We start from the raw sequence: 13,413 nt of genomic DNA on the forward strand, positions 1-13,413 counted from the left end.
GGTATCAGCCATTGGCTGAGGTTCTGGGTTTGAGCCTGCCACTTTTGGACTCTCGCTTCCTGAGGTGTTCCAGCGAGTGTTCAACATCTACACAAATGACCAGCCACTGCCAGAAGGGACAGAGAGTTTCATCTATGCTGATGATCGTGCCATTACCGCTCAAGCAGGGAGCTTTGAGACGGTAGAACAGAAGCTCTCCGAAGCTCTAGGTGCTCTTACTGCCTACTACAGGGAAAACCAGCTGATCCCTAATCCATCCAAAACACAGACATGTGCCTTTCATCTCAAGAACAGAGAAGCATCCTAAGCTCTGAAGATCACCTGGGAAGGAATCCCACTGGAGCATTGCAGTGCACCCCAATACCTGGGAGTCACACTGGACCGTGCTCTTACCTACAAGAAGCACTGCCTGAACATCAAGCAAAAAGTGGGTGCCAGAAACAACATCATACGAAAGCTGACTGGCACAACCTGAGGATCACAACCAGACACAGTGAAGACATCTGCCCTTGCGCTGTGCTACTCTGCTGCTGAGTATGCATGCCCAGTGTGGAACACATCTCACCACACTAAAACAGTAGATGTGGCTCTTAATGAGACATGCCGCATTATCACGGGGGGTCTGCGCCCCACACCACTGGAGAAATTACACTGCTTAGCCGGTATCGCACCGCCTGACATCCGCCGGGAAGTAGCAGCCAATAGTGAAAGGACCAAGGCAGAGACATCTCCAGCTCATCCCCTGTTTGGGTATCAGCCAGCATGTCAATGACTTAAATCTAGAAATAGTTTTCTAAGATCTACAGAGACACCCCCTTGTAAACCGGCCTGAGTCCCTCGTTGGAGGTGAGAAGACTGGTATATAAAAGTTTTAAATAAATAAATGAATAAATAAATCTCACCCACTATATTACTTTGTATAGTTCTCTTTAATAATAGTTTACTTTCAAATAAAAAAACACAGTTTTAACTTCCGAACAATAGCTTCTGCACTCTGACAGACTTCGACACTCAAGCTCCCTCAAGGCTCAACTCTCACTTCGAACAGGCTCGAGGCTCAACTGACATTTCCAACTGTCATCCTCTCCCCATTATTACTGGCATAAAAATCACCCGAAATATTATAGGAGTGAAACTGGGAAATAAGTCACTTAAATACTTAGGAGTAGAAATTCCAAAAAATTTAAACATTATCCAATCAAACTTCCACCACTTTTGGAAAACCACAAGTAAATTACTTAACACCTTGGGGGAAGACTTTTCAGGACATCCCTTCTAGACTTAAAATGTATAAAATGAAGATTCTACCCACATTCCTACATTTATTTCAATGTCTGCCAGTAAACATCTCTGCAAAACTCTTTAAGAAGTGGGACAGCGCCATCAAAAAATGGGTCGCAGGAGGGAATAAAAACAGAATCTCTAAAGTTATATTCTGAACATCGAAGATGTTCTATGGCACCCGAAGATGTTCTATGGCACATCGAAGATATTCTATGGCACCCAAGAAATGGAGGGATGGGGAGCCCCATCCTTGGAGTTGTATTATAAGGCATGCCATATTGCTTGAGTTATTTATTGATAGAATCATAGAATCAAAGAGTTGGAAGAGACCTTATGGGCCATCCCGTCACTTCAAGGATGCCATCCATCCATCTTGCCCTTGGTCGGCCCCTCTTCCTTTTGCCTTCCACTTTCCCCAGCATCATTCCCTTCTCTAGGCTTTCCTGTCTCCTCATGATGTGGCCAAAGGACTTCAACTGTGTCTCTAGTCTCCTTCCCTCCATGAGCAGCCGGGCTTTCTTTCCTGGAGGATGGACTGGTTGGATCTTCTCGCAGTCCAAGGCACTCTCAGAACTTTCCTCCAACACCACAGCTCAAAAGCATCGATCTTCCTTCGCTCAGCCTTCCCGAAGGTCCAGCTCTCACATCCGTAGGTGACTACAGGGAATACCATGGCTTTGACTAGGCAATGGATCTTGGTTGCCAGTCTGATGTCTCTGCTCTTTACTATTTTATCGAGATTGGACATTGCTCTCCTCCCAAGAAGGAAGCGTCTTCTGACTTCCTGGCCACAGTCTGCATCTGCACTCATCTTTGCGCATAGAAATACAAAGTCTGTCACGGCCTCCACATTTTCTCCCTCTATTTCCCAGTTGTCAATCATTCTTGTTGCCATAATCTTGGTTTTTTTGATGTTTAGCTGCAACCCAGCTTTTGCGCTTTCTTCTTTCACCTTGATTAGAAGGCTCAGACAATCGATAGGAAGAATATATTATATATAGTTCACAAAAAAAAGTACACAACTGTAGAATGAGGCGAACCACCCTGTGAGAACCTGGAAGCAACCGACTGACCTATCCTATCCCCGTACCCTTTCCCATTCCCCTCCCTACCTCCCCACTTTACCCCACCCTTGGTTGTAGTTCCCCTTCCCCGCCTTGCCATCCCCCCCCCAATATCCCACCACGTCCATCCTGAGATTTTATTGCAACTTTGTAAAACAAAATTAATATATATATATATATATATATATATATATATATATATTTAAAAAAATAATAATCTCAAAGTTTTTAGAGATCAGCATCAAAACTGGCCCTTGAGCCCTTGGACAGAGGCTGCTCCCCCCTTCCATAAATCTCACCCACTATATTACTTTGGATAGCTCTCTTTAATAATAGTTTGCTTTCAAATAAAAAAAGCACAGTTTTAACTTCCTAACAATAGCTTCTGCACTCTGACAGACTTCTGCACTCAAGCTCAAGGCTCGATTCTAACTTCGAGGCTCAACTGACCTTTCCAACTGTCATCCTTCAGACCTGAGCATTCTAAACGGTCACTCCTCTCCCCATTATGATTGGCATTGGCCATTGAACCTTGAGCAAATTTAATTAGACAGGACCATGAGCTAACAATGAGATGTGGCGGCAAAAAAAGCCAATGGGATTTTGGCCTGCATCAAGAGGAGCATAGTGTCTAGTAGGCTTGGGCGGTTTCGTTCGTTAATTTCGTAATTCGTTATTAATTCGTATTTAAATTAGCTTACGATCCAATATTGAGCCATGCAGGAATAGTGTGAGGAGTAATTAAGAATCGAAACAATTTTTCCAATTTTCGTAATTATTTCGTAATTATTTTCGTAATATAATATAACAACATATAATATATAATACAATATATTATAATAATATAATATACAATAATATAATATAATAATATATAATATAATATATATTATATAATATAATAATATATAATATTATATTATAATAATAAAATATATAATAATATATAATACAATATAATATATAATATACAGTAACATAATATAATAATATAAAATATAATATAATATATAATATAATAATATAATAATAATATAATATATAATAATATAATATACAATAATATAATAATATAATATAATATAATATAACACCAACAGTCAACAACAGAGGGAGAGGGAAGCTTCAGAAGTTCCCCCTGTCCCATTTGGAGGTTTTTTTTAGCATATTGCGCAATTGCGTCTGCCATTAACGAATCAATTCGAAATTTACGAAATTTCATAAATTTCGAACTTTTTAAAGAAAAAATTCGGAATTCTTTAAGAAAACGAAACGCAACAGACCCCCTAAAAATGAAACGAGTTTTTTTCGGTTGTTACCCAAGCCTAGTGTCTAGATCTAGGGAAGTAATGCTACCCCTCTATTCCGCTTTGGTTAGACCACACCTGGAATATTGTGTCCAATTCTGGGCACCACAATTCAAGAGAGATATTGACAAGCTGGAATGTGTCCAGAGGAGGGCGACTAAAATGATCAAGGGCCTGGAGAACAAGCCCTATGAGGAGCGGCTTAAGGAGCTTGGCATGTTTAGCCTGAAGAAAAGAAGGCTGAGAGGAGATACGATAGCCATGTATAAATATGTGAGAGGAAGCCACAGGGAGGAGGGAGCAAGCTTGTTAGCAATAAAGATCAAACTTGGCACACTGAGTCTCCATCATGCACTCTACATACTGGTGCAGTTTGGAGGAGGATACACCATGGACGATGGGACTTGCAATACCTGCACTCCCTTCCTACGACCATTACAACTGCCAACAATGATGGGTCAGGACCACAATTTACACAGAGAGCCTGCATGACCCAAGACTGCTGCAACCCTCATGCAATGACTGATCAAGACCAAACTTGAGCCTCCATGACCCACTCTCTATCCTGGTGCAGTTTGGAGGAGGATGGACCACAGATGATGGGACTCGCAGTACATTCACTAACTTCCTGAGACCACTGTGAGCCATATAAATAACTGATAAAGACCAACCTTGATACACAATTCCTTTCTCTAATAACCCGGGCAGCGCCGGGTCCCCAAGCTAGTTAATAATAAAACCCCATTGTTGGAAGATTAGAGGCCCATCTACATTAGTTCTTTGCTCTTCATCCTTCCAAACTGGAGAGTTTGCTTGAAGTTGTTGAAGGACTTACCAAGATGCTAAGGCTTACCATTCAATGCTAAGGCTTCCTGCCAAAATGGAACTGTAGAGGAGAGTCTACTGAAGAAGCCAGTAACTGCCACATACCAGTACTGCCATCTGTTGAGGAGTTACGAAGGTGGAGGCATTACTTTTCATTCAACCCTCGTATAAACAGTATTTAAAAATTCCCAAGGAGATTGAATCCCAACTTCCATGGCTTTTGTGGTGGCTACTGCCCTGTATTTGTTCTAGAAAGAGGACATTAAGGCAACTTTCAGGGACTGATATTTTCAAGGGGCTGGGCTAGATGACCTCTTGGAGTCCCCCCCCCCCCCACTCTATGACACTCGGCTGCATTGAGAGGCTGGAATGCTTTGGAACAGAGATCTGGCCTCTCGTTCTTCCTCTTTCTCCACTTTATATCTTCCGCTTTTCATTCAGCCCTTGTACTTCAATCCCAGGCAGTTTGGGGGCTTTCCTTCTCTCTGTGCAGAACACAACAAACACCAACCAAAGCAAATCAAGAACAAAGAAAGCCGAAATTATTTTGGATTCCCCGGGTTTTCCACAATGTTTATTTTGAATGACGCAAGGAAAAGTTAGCAATAAAGTTAATTCCCATTTCTCAAGGTGTTTTTTTGTGCGTGTGAGGCCGCATTGTTGCTGCCACCTTCCTTTAGTCCTGGTGGGTGGGGATGATGGGAGATGTAGTACAGACACAACGGCTTTCTCCATCTTCTATACACACAATAAAAGTGAAAATATGTATGTGTGGCTATAGTTCCCACTCCTCCACAAGGACCACACTGCCCACCACCCAAGGAATACTTTAATTTCATTCTAGATTTTATGTATTTCCTCCACCAAAGACATCCCAGTGTTCCTTTCTCTCTCCATTGGTGTAAAATTTGCATGACCCCTCCGCCCGCTGCCTCTCCCTTAACCCTTTCCTATTCTTTTCTATGCCACACAGCAGAGAAATTGATCAACAACTGAACATACCAGAGAGGTTTGGGGAGAATTCACCATGATTTAGAGGAGTTGTAGGTCCTGGGATATATAGTTCTCCTGCAATCAATACTCTACCGATAATTGACCTGGAATTAACTTGGCACACAGAACCCCCATGACCAACAAAACATACCGCAGGTCTTGGGAGGTATTTATAGGAGTGTGGGGAAAATGAACCTTGATTTGTGGGAGTTGTAGTTCACCTACATCCAGAGCGCACTATTAATCCAAACAATGATGGATATGGACCAAACTTGGCATGCAGACCCGATATGCCGACATTTGAATACTGGTGGGTTTTAAAGGGAATTGGCCTGGGAATTTTGGAGTTGTAAGTACTGGGATGTATAGTTCACCTGCAATCAATGAGCACTCTGAACTCCATCAAAGATGGAATTGGACCAAACTTGTCACAGAGAGCCCCCACGACTAGGAAAAAATACTGGAGGTCTTTGGGGAAAATTAACCTTGATTTGTGGGAGTTGTAGTTCACCTACATCCAGAGAGCACCGTGAACCTAAACAAGGATGGATCTGGAACAAACTTGGAATGCAGACCCAATATGCTGACATTTGAATACTGGTGGGTTTTGAAGGAAATTGGCCTGGGCATTTTGGAGTTGTAAGTACTGGGATGTATAGTTCACCTGCAATCAATGAGCACTCTGAACTCCACCAAAGATGGAATTGGACCAAACTTGGCACACAGAGCCCTCACGACTTGGAAAAAATACTGGAGGTCTTTGGGGAAAATTCACCTTGATTTGTGGGAGTTGTAGTTCACCTACACCCAAAGCGCATTATGAACCTAAGCAATGATAGATCTGGACCAAACTTGGCCTGCATCCCCGATATGCCCAGATTTGAATACTGGTGGATTTTGAAGGAAATTGATCTGGGCATTTTGGAGTTATAGGTACTTGGATGTATAGTTCATCTGCAATCAATGAGCACTCTGAACTCCACCAAAGATGGAGTTGGACTAAACTTGTCACCCAGAGCCCCCACGACTAGGAAAAAGTACTGGAGGTCTTTGCAGAAAGTTCACCTTGATTTGGTGGAGTTGTAGTTCACCTACATCCAGCGAGCACTGTGAACCCAAACACCGATGGATCTGAACCAAACTTGGTATGCAGACCCGATATGCCAAGATTTGAATACTGGTGGGCCTGGGCATTTTGGAGTTGTAGGTACTGGGATGTATAGTTCACCTGCAATCAATGAGCACTCTGAATTCCACCAACGTTGGAATTGGACCCAACTTGGAACACAGAGCCCCATGACCAGCAAAAAATAATGGAGGTCTTTGGGGGAAATTAACCTTGATTTGTGGGAGTTGTAGTTCACCTACATCCAGAGAGCACTATGAACCCAAACAAGGATGGATCTGGACCAAACTTGGAACGCAGACCCAATATGCTGACATTTGAATACTGGTGGGCCTGGGCATTTTGGAGTTGTAGGTACTGGGATGTATAGTTCACCTGCAATCAATGAATTGATCTTCCTTTTTGGGAGTTGTAGTTCACCCACAACCAGAGAAACATCCTCAGCCAATATACATTTTCAGACTCACATCAGAATGACATACAAGAGATTCTGAAAACATCTCTAATCGAAACACCTTTTGAGTTCGTCCCAGACTGGATCAAAGAAGAAATTCAAAGATTAATCAGAAATATTTGAGAAAAAAATGTGGAAACAAATAAGAAATAGGCATTGCCGGAGAACTTCAGAGTCTTGCATTGTGCTGAGCTCTTGACGCATGAGGAGAAAATCCCTTTCGCAGGAATATGAATCTCTGAAATTGAGTTTCGATCCACTTCTTTGGAATCACAATACACAAGGTGGCGATGCTTGACGTTGTTCAAAACTAAATGCACATATTTAGCATTTAGCTGCCTGCACTCCTTCTATTTTTATCAGTTTTATACTAATTTATGCAATGCTTTTGATATGAAATAAACGAATAAGGTTGCTGTGAGCTTTCCGGGATGTCTGGCCATGCTCCAGTAGCATTCTCTCCTGACGTTTCGCCCACATCTATGGCAGGCACCCTCAGAGGTTGTGAGTTCTGTTGGAAACTAAATGGAGGAGTCCCCGGTGGTGCAGTGGGCTAAAACACTGAGCTGCGGAACTTGTTTCAGGTTCGAATCCAGGGAGAAGGGTGAGCTTCCGTTGTCAGCCCCAGCTTCTGCCAACCTAGCAGTTCAAAAAAATGCAAATGTGAGTAGATCAATGAGTACTGCTCCGGCAGGAAAGTAAGGGCGTTCCATGCAGTCATGCTGGCCACATGACCTTGGAGGTGTCTACGGACAACGCCGGCTCTTCGGCTTAGAAATGGAGATGAGCACCAGAGTCCCCGAGTCGGACACGACTGGACTTAATGTCAAAGGAAAACCTAAGTAAGTGGGGTTTATGTATCTGTAGAATGTCCAGGGTGGGGGAAAGGACTTTTGTCTACTAGAGGAACGTGTGAATGTTGCAATTTTCCAATGGAGATGATGAGAGCAGTCACCACTGTGTCTCTAAGAGCCGCCAAGAAAAAGTTCTAATTCGAAAGACTGTCATAATAATATTGGGAGCCGAGCTCCATCTGCTGGCCCTCTTGGTGAATAGTTCTCGAAGGACTTTACCCCAAAATACATGGAAAATAAGTCTATTTATTTAACAGTGTAGACCCCATCTCAAGGATGGAGATGGTGGTCAGAACATGGTCCAAAGCTGCCTTGAGTTTCATTTGGGGAAAAAGATAGGATGGAAATGAAATGATCACACCTGTAAATAAAGACGAGGGTTGAATGAAAAGTAAAGCCTCCACCTTTGTTACTTGGGTTTGGATGGGAATATTTTAATAAATCAAATGTGGAAATAATCCTTAGAATGTCCTCTTTAACTACCACTAGTCACTTTCCCACATAATCACCAGACAATTGGATACGTTTCTGCCAACAATGAACAAGTTTTCTGAAGCCGTTGTGGAAGAAGTCGACACTCTGTTTCCGCAACCAGCGTCAGCATCCTGGATACCCATCGTGCACAGATCTTCCGATAGCCAAGCAAAGCAATACTATTCACTTTTTCACATAACAACCAGACAATCGGATACGTTTCTGCCAACGATGAACAAGTTTTCTGAAGCCGTCACGGAAGAAGTCGACACTCTGTTTCTGCCACCAGCGTCAGCATCCTGGATACCCATCGTGCACAGATCTTCCAATAGCCAAGCAAAGCAATAATGTGACCCACTATTCACTTTTCCACATAACCACCTGACAATCGGATACATTTCTGCCAACAATGAACAAGTTTTCTGAAGCCTTCACGGAAGAAGTCGACACTCTGTTTCTGCCACCAGCGTCAGCATCCTGGATACCCATCGTGCACAGATCTTCCAATAGCCAAGCAAAGCAATAATGTGACCCACTATTCACTTTTCCGCATAACCACCTGACAATCGGATACATTTCTGCCAACAATGAACAAGTTTTCTGAAGACGTCACGGAAGAAGTCGACACTCAGTTTCCGCAAACAGCGTCTCACAGTTTTCTCAATGTTTTCATCAGATTCATAATGATGTCCCCGCAGATCTTCTTTCAATATCAGGAACAGATGGAAGTCAGACGCTGCTGAATCTGGACTGTATGGAAGATGTTGTACAGTCGTGAGATCCTGTCTCAAGTCTGTGCGATTTAATTTCAAGCATCAGCATCCTGGGTACCCATCGTGCACAGATCTTCTGATAGCCAAGCAAAGCAATAAAGTGACCCACACATAATCACCAGACAATTAGAAACATTTCTGCCAACGATGAACAGGTTTTCTGAAGCTATCATGAAAGAAGTCGACACTCTGTTTCTGCAGCCAGCATCTCACAGTTTTCTCATCCTGGGTACCCATTGTGCACAGATCTTCTGATAGCCAAGCAAAGCAATAATGTGACCCACACATAATCACCAGAAAATTGGATACATTTCTGCCAACGATGAATAGGTTTTCTGAAGCCGTCACGGAAGAAGTCGACACTCTGTTTCCGCAACCAGTGTCTCACAGATTTCTCAACGTCCTCATCAGAAGCATAATGATGTCCCCACATATCTTCTTTCATTATCGGAACAGATGGTAGTCAGACGCTGCTGAATCTGGACTGTATGAAAGATGTTGTATGGTCATGAGATCCTGTCTCAAGTCTGTGCGCTTTCATTTCAGGCATCAACATCCTGGGTACCCAGCGTGCACAGATCTTCCAATAGCCAAGCAAAGCAATAATGTGACCCACACATAATCACCAGACAATTGGATACATTTCTGCCAACGATGAACAAGTTTTTTGAAGCCGTCATGGAAGAAGTCGACACTTTGTTTCAGCAACCAGCGTCTCACAGTTCTCTCAACATCTTCATCATAAGCATAATGATATCCCTGCAGATCTTCTTTAATTATTGGAAACAGATGGAAGTCTGACAGTGCTAAATCTGGACTGAATGGAGGATGTCGTACGGTGGTGAAATCCAGTCTCTGAAGTTTCAAGTCTGTGCGCTTTCATTTCAGGTGTCAGCATCCTGGGTACCCATCGTGCACAGATCTTCCAATAGCCAAGCAATAATGTGACCCACATATAATCACCAGACAATTGGATACATTTCTTCCAACGATGAACAAGTTTTCTGAAGTTGTCACGGAAGAAGTCGACACTTTGTTTCTGCAACAAGCGTCTCACAGTTTTCTCATCCTGGGTACCCAGTGTGCACAGATCTTCTGATAGCCAAGCAAAGTAATAATGTGACCTTCACATAATCACCAGACAACTGGATACATTTCTGCCAACAATAAACAAGTTTTCTGAAGCCGTCACAGAAGAAGTCAACACTCTGTTTCCACAACCAGCGTCTCACAGTTCTCTCAACGTCTTCATAATAAGCCTAATGATGTCCCCGCAGATCCTCTTTCGTTATCGGGAACAGATGGAAGTCAGACGGTGCTAAATCTGGATGGTATGGAAGTTGTACGGTGGTGAGATTCAGTCTTTGAAGGTTCAAGTCTGTGTGCTTTCATTTCAGGTATCAGTATCCTGGGTACCCAACGTGCACAGATTTTCCGATAGCCAAGCAAAGCAATAATGTGACCCACACAGTCTTGTGAAATGCCGATTATGCTTGAAATTACTCTCTGTGTGATACAACGATTGTCCTGAATCAATCTGCCAACCTTTTGCTTGTGAAACTCGGTGGTTGCTGTCACAGGACGTCCAACTCTTTGTTTGTCATGCAAGTCAGATGTTCCCACCTCAACATCTTTAAACTGACTTGCCCAACGATGCACAGTATTCACATCAACACAATCACCATAAACAGCTTGCATTCTCTGATAAATCTCCTTTGGGGTGACACCTTCTGCTGTCAAGAATTCAATGACTGCACGTTGCTTAAGTCACATTGACCGACCGTCTGCTCAGGGTCCCATATTTCGCACTTTAACAACACAACTGTTCAATGCTATGGCTTCCCGTCAAAATGGAACTGTAGAGGAGAGTGTACTGAACAAGCCAGTACCTGTCGCATACCAGTACTGCCATCTGTTGAGTTACTAAGGTGGAGGCATTACTTTTCATTCAACCTTCGTATTTGTTCCTTATTGGTCCTTCTGCTATACACAAATGCCCCCCCCTCTGTCTTTTCTTCCTCTTCTTCCAGGAGAAGTTTCCCATGTATGATGGATCAATCCACAAAGACTCCATTAATGATTGAGAGATCCATTAGAACTCCACCAGTTGTTCTACTCCTTGGAGTTCATGTTTGAAATGTTCTCAAAGGCTGGGTCTTTTGTTTGGAGAGCTCTTTGCTTCCATACTTTATGAAAGCCAACACGTTCTACTTTTCCAAGTGTGGGTCATTGGAGCCAAGACTTGGAAAGAAGTCTTTGAGAAGGAAGTTACGTTCCTCCATGGTTGGTTGGGGTCAAGAGAGAGAAATATGGCCTTTTCCCTTCTGAATGGCTTCATAGGAACATCCAAAGTGATGCAAATTTGGCACATAGTTTGCTTCAGTCCGAGCGATGGAGGACGAGGAGGTGGGACTCATGCTTGGTAAATCCCACTTTGCAGGTTTCTGTTGGGAAACAAAATTATTGCAATTAATAAATAATAATAATAATAATAATAATAATAATAATAATATGTATATTTTGCCCTATCTCCCGATAGGACTCTGAGCAAATTACAGAATATACAAACACAGGTAAACATTCAATGCCTTGATACAATGAAACAGAAATACACAGACAAAGGCAAAGGCTTCCCATTTCATCTCCGGCTTCTGGAGGTGGTACTCATCTCTGGCTCTAGGGAAGGTGCTCATTTCCTTTTCCAAGCCAAGGAGCCTGCATCATCCATAGACACCTCCTGGTTGTGTGGCTGGCATGACTGCATGGAGTGCTTGTTTGCCTTCCCGCAGAAGCGGTATCTATTGATCTATTCATATTTGCATGTTTTCAAACTGCTAGGTTGCTACTGGGCCCCCTGGTTGTGCAGCGGATTAAACTGTTGAGCTGTTGACCTTGCTGACCAAAAGATCAGTGGTTTGAATCCAGGGAGCAGGGTGAGCTCACACCGTTAGCCCCAGCTTCTGCTAACATAGCAGTTCGAAAACATGCAAATGTGAGTAGGTCAATAGGTACCGCTCCGGCAGGAAGGTAACAGCACTCTATGCAGTCATGTAGGCCACATGACCTTGGAGGTGTCTACGGAGTGTTGCAGTTACTTTGAATTCTTCATGCCAAGGAAATCTAATGTTTTGCCTCTCCTCCCTAGATATCATCACCGGGCAGGTCCAAAGCCCTCCTCTACTCATATTTGCATGTTTTCGAACTGCTAGGTTGCTACTGGTGCAGCAGGTTACACCGCTAAGCTGCTGAATTTGCTGACCAAAAGGTTGGTGGTTTGAATCCGGGGAGCAGGGTGACCGCCCTCTGTTAGCCCCAGCTCCTGCCAACCTAGCAGTTTGTGCGTAGATCAACAGGTACTGCTTTGATGGGAACGTAACGGCACTCCATGCAGTCATGCTGACGACATGACCTTGGAGGTGTCTACGGACAACACCGGCTCTTCAGCTTGGAAATGGAGTTGAGCACCAAGTCCCAGAGTTGGACATGACTAGACTTAATGTCAGGGGAAAACCTTTACCTTTACTTAGCATCATAATGAGCTCAAGGTGAATATTTGATTTATTTATCATGTCAGAAGCGAATTGAGAATATTAATTTATCATGTCAGGGGGAACATTTACCTTTACCTAGGTTGGCAGGAGCTGGGGCTAACAGCGGGTGCTCACCCCATTCCATGGATTCAAACTGCCAACCTTCAGGTTAGCAAGTTCAGCAGCTCAACGGTTTAACCCACTGCAGTCAATGTGCTAAATAAGGAATTAAGCCTAGGTGGTAGTTTGCAATTGGATAACTTTTGCTGCAGTGCCAAAGGGTCTTGTCTATGGGTTGTTGTAGGTTTTTTCGGGCTATATGGCCATGGTCTAGAGGCATTCTCTCCTGACGTTTCGCCTGCATCTATGGCAAGCATCCTCAGAGGTAGTGAGGTCTGTTGGAACTAGGAAAAAGGGTTTATATATCTGTGGAATGACCAGGGTGAGACAAAGGACTCTTGTCTGCTGGAGCTAGGTGTGACTGTTTCAACTGACCACCTTGATTAGCATTGGATGGCCTGACAGTGCCTAGAGCAAACGTTTGTTGAGAGGTGATTAGATGTCCTTGTTTGTTTCCTCTCTGTTGTTGTGCTGTAGTAATTTTAGAGGTTTTTTAATACTGGTAGCCAGTATTAGGTCTTGTCCATATAATGTGTGTCTGAGAGACACTGGGAGCAGCAGCCTCTTGAAAGTACCAAGACCTGCGTGTTTGGTATGGCTGACCGTCTC

At 43.3% G+C, this 13,413-nt stretch overlaps 1 protein-coding gene across 1 annotated transcript in view; it reads right to left on the minus strand.

Moving 5' to 3' along the window:
• Positions 1 to 5,022: 5,022 nt before the first annotated feature.
• SLAMF8 (SLAM family member 8) overlaps positions 5,023 to 13,413 on the minus strand; it is a 33,279-nt gene continuing 24,888 nt past the window's right edge. Inside the window, exon 7 of the mRNA XM_060758123.2 lies at positions 5,023 to 11,598. The gene's annotated coding sequence lies outside the window, so the exon portion shown is untranslated. The remainder of the gene's footprint in view (positions 11,599 to 13,413) is intronic.

Source organism: Anolis sagrei, chromosome 12 (genome assembly GCF_037176765.1).
Source record: "Anolis sagrei isolate rAnoSag1 chromosome 12, rAnoSag1.mat, whole genome shotgun sequence".
In the NCBI taxonomy this organism is placed as follows: domain Eukaryota; kingdom Metazoa; phylum Chordata; class Lepidosauria; order Squamata; family Dactyloidae; genus Anolis; species Anolis sagrei.